This window comes from Pinus tabuliformis, chromosome 4_1 (genome assembly GCF_031772625.1).
Source record: "Pinus tabuliformis cultivar Carrire ecotype Pingquan chromosome 4_1, CPIR1, whole genome shotgun sequence".
NCBI lineage: Eukaryota > Viridiplantae > Streptophyta > Pinopsida > Pinales > Pinaceae > Pinus > Pinus tabuliformis.
Genome location: NC_142303.1, coordinates 409688092 through 409694527, shown reverse-complemented (window position 1 = coordinate 409694527; position 6436 = coordinate 409688092). Strand labels below are relative to the sequence as shown.

The following is a 6436-nucleotide window of genomic DNA, read 5'->3' as shown; positions in this document are numbered from 1 at the left end:
TTTTTACTAGCTATTAGTCATGTTTGACCATTTTTTTTAACAAATTATACGTAGGTTAAGATTTCAAATTAAATTTTGTTCTTTCAATTTATTTATTATTTTTAATATTATTTCAGTTTATTTATTTCAAGAAAAATTTATCTCCATTTTTCTTTGCACTACTAAGGAAAGTTTCCCTTCCTCATCTTGCATCAGTTTTAGCCCCTTCCTGCCACTAAACATCTATTCATGCTGCTCGTAGAGTATCACATTGCTCTATATGGTTTCTAACTCTATCAACTTTTAAGAGAAAAACATATTCCTCTATTAACATGCAGTCCTGCTCATAGGTGATTGTGGGTGGACTTCATTTGCTGTCAACACGACATAATCTTCTTCGGGTTTTCTTCACCAGTAAGATTCCTTGTTGGGGTTTTGTTATTTTTTATAGGAATATGTTACAAAAAGGTTATTACTTGGCTTATAACATTTAAAATCTTCATTCAGTACTTTCGAGAGTGAAGGCTTTAGCTAATGTTTAGGCTAGAAATTGCAGTTATGAATAGCTGACGTATAACTTCCCTAGGGCCAAGCAATAGTTTTTATCATTTTGCATTCATTTGGTAAACATTAGGTCTCAATTTGATTTCAAAGATTCTATACCAAGTCAGGGGGAAGCTTTTGGTTTGTTCTAGATCACTTAAAATAACCAAATATGGAGGACCAGAATGGCTACAAATAATCATACACACCTCTGTCATGTAGATCTTATGTGTAAAATGACTGCGATTGTTTTCTATATGTACTAATTCTCACGTGGTTTAGTTCAGGGCTGACTTACCATTTCTATACTAAGTTAGGTACACAGTAGAATTGAACAATGAATCCATGTCACAGACGTTGTCGATTGATTCTTGTTTCGATTCAATGGCTTGCTTTAAGCCTCATCTAGATGCTACTAGCACTATCCTAATGCTTGCTAATGCAATTTCCTTTAGAAGAGGGCATAGTTCTATTTAATTTTGGAAGCAAGAGGCCTTGTTTGGATGCGGTAGGTTTGTATCTTTATCTTTGTTTAAAAGACAGTGTAGTAGAAGAAACACTGCCAGATTTTCCTCGAGGGATGTTGATGTGAAGGAAAATTAAGTGAAAACAACATCCCTTGCCATGAAAGTGGGAATTAAAGGGAATAAAGAAATTTTATAAATGCCTTGTAGATTCAAACTACTAATTGTAATTTACTAAAACAATAGATTTGAATATAATCTACTCATAAGCAGAAAAAATTAAATGATTGGTAAATCAAAAAGCATACAAGAGAAAGAATTCAATCAACACATTACATAATGATTTCCCAGGGAAAGCCACAACTAAAAAAACCTGCTATCTCTATATTGCATTAGTCAGAAAATATGAGAATATTACAATGATTTTCTCAAGTCCGAGCAACCTCTGCACTATCTCTATATGTCTCACATCTTCCTAGACAAGCCCATGCTAATACTTAACCCAATTTTTGCTTGCTCAATTCCCTATTTCCTTGCGTTGTTTCCTTTGGAATCATCCCCTATTAACTAGGGAAATTCCTCAATTGGAATTGCACAATCCTCATAGGTCTTCCTCTGAATGCATGCACCCCTGTACAATTCATATGATTATACAACTAATAATACACTGCCACTAGACTCCCATCTCAACTGGGTAACTCTTCAATATGACATGCATGAGTTATTTATGAGTGAATCATCAGTTAACTGGTTGAAAACATGAAGCAACACCCCATTGTCTATTATCATACTAGTTCCTCCATCAGTTGGAACTAGTTTAACTAACTTTAACTCAGTTAAACTGAATTAATTAATTACAACTCAAAGCAAACTCAATCAGGGCTCCTATAATGTAAGTGTCACTTTACATGACTCAAGCTAGATCCTTAACTCAAATTAACTAAGCCAACTAAGTAAATTTAACTTATTTAACTCGTACAAGTTTTCTTGTGATGTGGAATTCCAATTTTATTCGTAATTTAATTCAACGAGAAAATTAAATTAGGAATTTATTGTTGCATTTTCAACCCTCCCTCTCAACAAGAAAGGGATTATCAGATACCCCTATCCTGGCTCTATGGAACTCAAAATTTTCTCTTTACAGTTACTTATTCAAGATGTCTACATCTTGTTCCTCTATAGGAATGTACTCTAGCAACATGATTCTCCTCTGCACACAATCTCATAGATAGTGATACTAGACTAGTAACCATGTAATTTGCTTCTGCCAAACTAAGTGCAACTGATCTATGTTTCCTGTTGTACAAAGAGACTACTGTTGACCAAATACTAAAGATTCCCCCTAATGTGCTCTTCCTATAAGATGGAATCCCTGCCCAGTCTACATCTATGAAGCCTTTAAGCTTCACTCCCTCTTTCCGTCTGTACCAAAGACCAAACTCATTGGTTCCTCTGAGGTAAATGAATACATGTTTAGTTTCCTTAAAATATATTTTGGTTGACTTAACCATTTCTTGACTAAGTTGGTTAACAAAAAAACATATGTATGGTCGTGTGTTAACCAAGTACATAAGTGAACTTGCAAGATGCCTATAAATAGTAGCCTCCACTACTTCACCTGAAGTAACATCTTCTTTCCTTCAATTCCCTACTAGAGGCATCTCCATGGGTTTTCTGCTCTCCATGTGGAACTTATTCAGTATCTCATTGGCATACTTGCCCTGAGAGACAAACAATTCCTCATCTCCTTGCCATACTTCCATACCAAGGAAATAATGCATGAGCCCTAGATCCTTCATCTCAAATTTTCTTGTAAGATCCTCTTTGCAAGATTTAACTAGCTTCTCATCACCTGTTAGAATTAAGTCATCGACATATAATACTATAGTCAATAATTTACCTTCAACCAAAATATGGTAAAGGTTCACATCTACTTCACTTTTGGTGAATCCCAACCTGGTGAAATAGCTGTCAATCCTGGTGTACCAAACACGAGGTGATTTTTTCAATCCATACAATGCTTTCTTGAGTCTGCACACATGCAACTCTTTGTTGAAGCTCTCAAATCCTCCCAATTCCTCAATCATTTCAATGAGGAATGTTGTCTTCACATCCATCTGATCTATCTTTCATCCCATCTAAGCTGAAAGTGCTAGAATAGGTTTGATTGAAGAGTACCTTTCTATTGGAGCAAAGTTCTCCTCGTAATCAATTTCCTCCACCCAAGAGAATCCTCTGGCCACAAATTTGGCCTTGTGTTTCTCCACACTCCCATATGATGCTTGCTTTACCTTGTAAAGCCATATGGAACTCACCACTGACATGTCTATTGGTCTTGGGACCACTTCCCAAACATTGTTTTCGATAATGGAGTCATACTCCATCATGGCATCAACCCATACTAGTTGATGCACTATTTCATTAAATGTGGATGGATCAATCTCTACACTCTCGCTCATCAAAGCCATGTATCCAGTGTACCAATTTGGTGACCTCCTCTTCCTACGCTACGTTGTGGGTGGTCCCACATTCTCTCTAGCATCATCTATCAACTTGTTAGCCTCTCTGGTGTGCTTTCTTCCATTATCTCCCATTTCAATGTGCATTTGGAGGTCCTTTTCCTCCAAGTCACTGAAGAATTATTTGTTGTTGATCATATGGAATGAGGCTCCACTATCTATATACCACACACTACCCACCACCAATGTCACCATGTAAGCAATACGGGTGAAATCCAACTTGAATTCTGAAGTAAGAGCTTCACCCACTGCTCCACTTGAGGGCTTATTTCCGGCCTTCTTGTGCGGACACTTCATGGCATAGTGTCCTAGCTCGTGACAGTGAAAACATTTAATATTCTACAAGTCCTCCTTCTTGCTGCCCTAACTAGAATCTGATTTGGAATGGGGTTACTTCCCTTTCCCTTTATTGACATTTCTAGCTAAGGCACAGTTCTCCTCAACATCATGCTTGGATAAGGATACATCTTTGGTGTTCCGCCAAATCTCTTCTTGCACCAAGTCAAACCACAAACACTCCCACTATGGTATGTTCTCCCTCCCATTTACTGAATCCTAGTAGTTGTGTCAGCTCTTGGGAAGGCCTAGAAGTGCTAGAATGACCATATCATCTCCAACAACTATAACACCAACACTTCCAAGCTCATCCTGACATTCGGTAAACTTGGTCAAGTACTTTGGTATTGTGTCGCCCTCCTTCATTTTGATTTTTCTGAGCTTTTCCTTCAGTACCAACTTCATGTGGTAAATGTTGTTCTAAAATAGGTCTGTTAAGGCCTTCCACATTGCATATGGAGTCTCCTTCCTATGGAGGTTTGAGACAATATGATCTCAAACTCCTTCTAGTATGATCCTTCTCATCTTTGTAACACATTTCTTCCGCTCTGCTAGCTCTTGAGCATCTATTGTTGGAGGCTTAGGAATATCAATGTCTATGAATTCCTTCAGCTTGTTGTCTTCCAAAACTACCTCCATCATGTCCTTCCAATAAATATAGTTCAAACTACCCTCAAGAGCATATTCGAGTCTCAATCCGTAGAATGACATCCTGCTGGCTCTGAATAATGATATTGCAAATTTGATTTCACCCGTAAAAGACAAAATTGTATTCTCCTCTTCTATTGTGATTTCTGCTTTGATACCATGTAGAAATTCCTTGTAGATTCAAATTTCTAATTGTAATTTACTAAAATAATAGACTTGAATCTACTCTACTCATCAGCGGAAAAAATTAAATGATTGCTAAATCATGAAGCATACAAGAGAAAGAATTCAATAAACACATTACACAATGATTTCCTGGGGAAAGCCACAACTAAAAACCCCTACTAGCTGTATATTGCATTAGTTAGAAAACATTAGAAGATTACAATGCTTTTCTCAATTTTGAGCAACATCTGCACTATCTCTATCTATCTCACAACTTCCTAGACAAGCATAGGCCAATACTTAATAAAATTTCTTCTTGTTCAAGTCCCTATTTTGTTGTGTTGTTTCCTTGGGAATTAGCCCCTATTAATTAGGAAAATTCCTCAATTAAAATTGCACAATCCTCATACGCCTTCCTTTGAATGAATGCACCACCTGTACAATTTAGATGATTATACAATGAATAGTACATTGTCCCTGAACTCTAATCTTAATTGGGTAACTCTCAAATCTAACATGCATGAGTTATTTATGAGTGAATCACTAGTTAACTGGTTGAACACATGAAGAAACAACCCACTGTCTGACCTCCTACTAGTTCCTCCATTAGTTGGAATTAGTTAAATTGACTTTAAATCAGTTAAACTGCATTAATTAATTACAACTCAAAATAAACTCAATTAGGGCTCCCATAATGTAGGAGACACTTTACATGACTCAAGTTAGACCCTCAAATCTAATTAAATGAGCCAAGTAAGTCAATTTTGACTTAGTTAACTATTACATGTTGCCTTATGTTGTGGAATTAACATTTTATTCCTAATTTAATTCAAGGACAAAATTAATTTAGGATTTTATTGTTGCATTTTCAACAATAATGGTTGTAGGAGGGGATATTTATTGTGTATGGGTGAAAACTTTACATATCTCAACGAAAGGATACCAAGTTCCCATTATTGATAGCCTTGTTTGCAGGTTGTTTGACCAATATCTTGCGATCAACTCTCTAACTCTCATTGTCTTAATTGAGAAGAGAATAAAGAGATTGAAGCAAGTCTCTGGAAAACAATTTGACCTCTTTTTGGGAGATGTTTATGATTTTGATTTCCTTGTAGAGGCTTTTATGTCCTTTAAACTTGAGGCAATCATAAAATTTGGAGAACAAAGGTATTCTTCTTATTACATGATAGACAAAGGATGAACAATATATAATCAGCATAACAATGTGATTGGAACCATGAATGTGATTTTTTCTATCAAATAATTCAACCTAGAATGACAATTGGTTAAATTGGGTACCATGGAAGAATATTGAACTCCTAAAATTGATATTGAGGAAGGGGTACATTACCATTAGTCATAATGGTAGGATAGACATGTAGCCATACCCAAATCAAGCAAGTTCCTTTTATCATCTTAGCAAAGTGCACGATTCTCACAACATAGATTTTACTTGCAAGGCCTAGGGACTAAGGGCTACAAACCTCAATCAAGGGATGGTTTATGGTGTCATAACTCTAGAAACTACAGAACATGAAGAGCTCATTAATAGGATCGACTATGATGGTCTATTTAGGACTACATTAAACCATTTCTATATGCAAGTAGTTGTTGGACATCCTTGCACATTTTATGAAAAGGGTGTTCAGGTACTTTCATGTCACTTAAAGCTCCATTGGTTAGTTTTTGGTAAATAGTCAAGTTAGAACTTATGGAAAGTATTTGAAAAGGGATATTCACAAATAAGAAACAATGCTTCATAAGGGTTGCCAAAACTATCAA

The 6436-nt window shown here is 36.1% G+C and overlaps 1 pseudogene; it reads left to right on the top strand.

Annotated features, from left to right (window-relative positions):
- Nucleotides 1–867: 867 nt before the first annotated feature.
- LOC149176052 (UDP-sulfoquinovose synthase, chloroplastic pseudogene) overlaps nucleotides 868–6436 on the top strand; it is a 78258-nt pseudogene continuing 72689 nt past the window's right edge.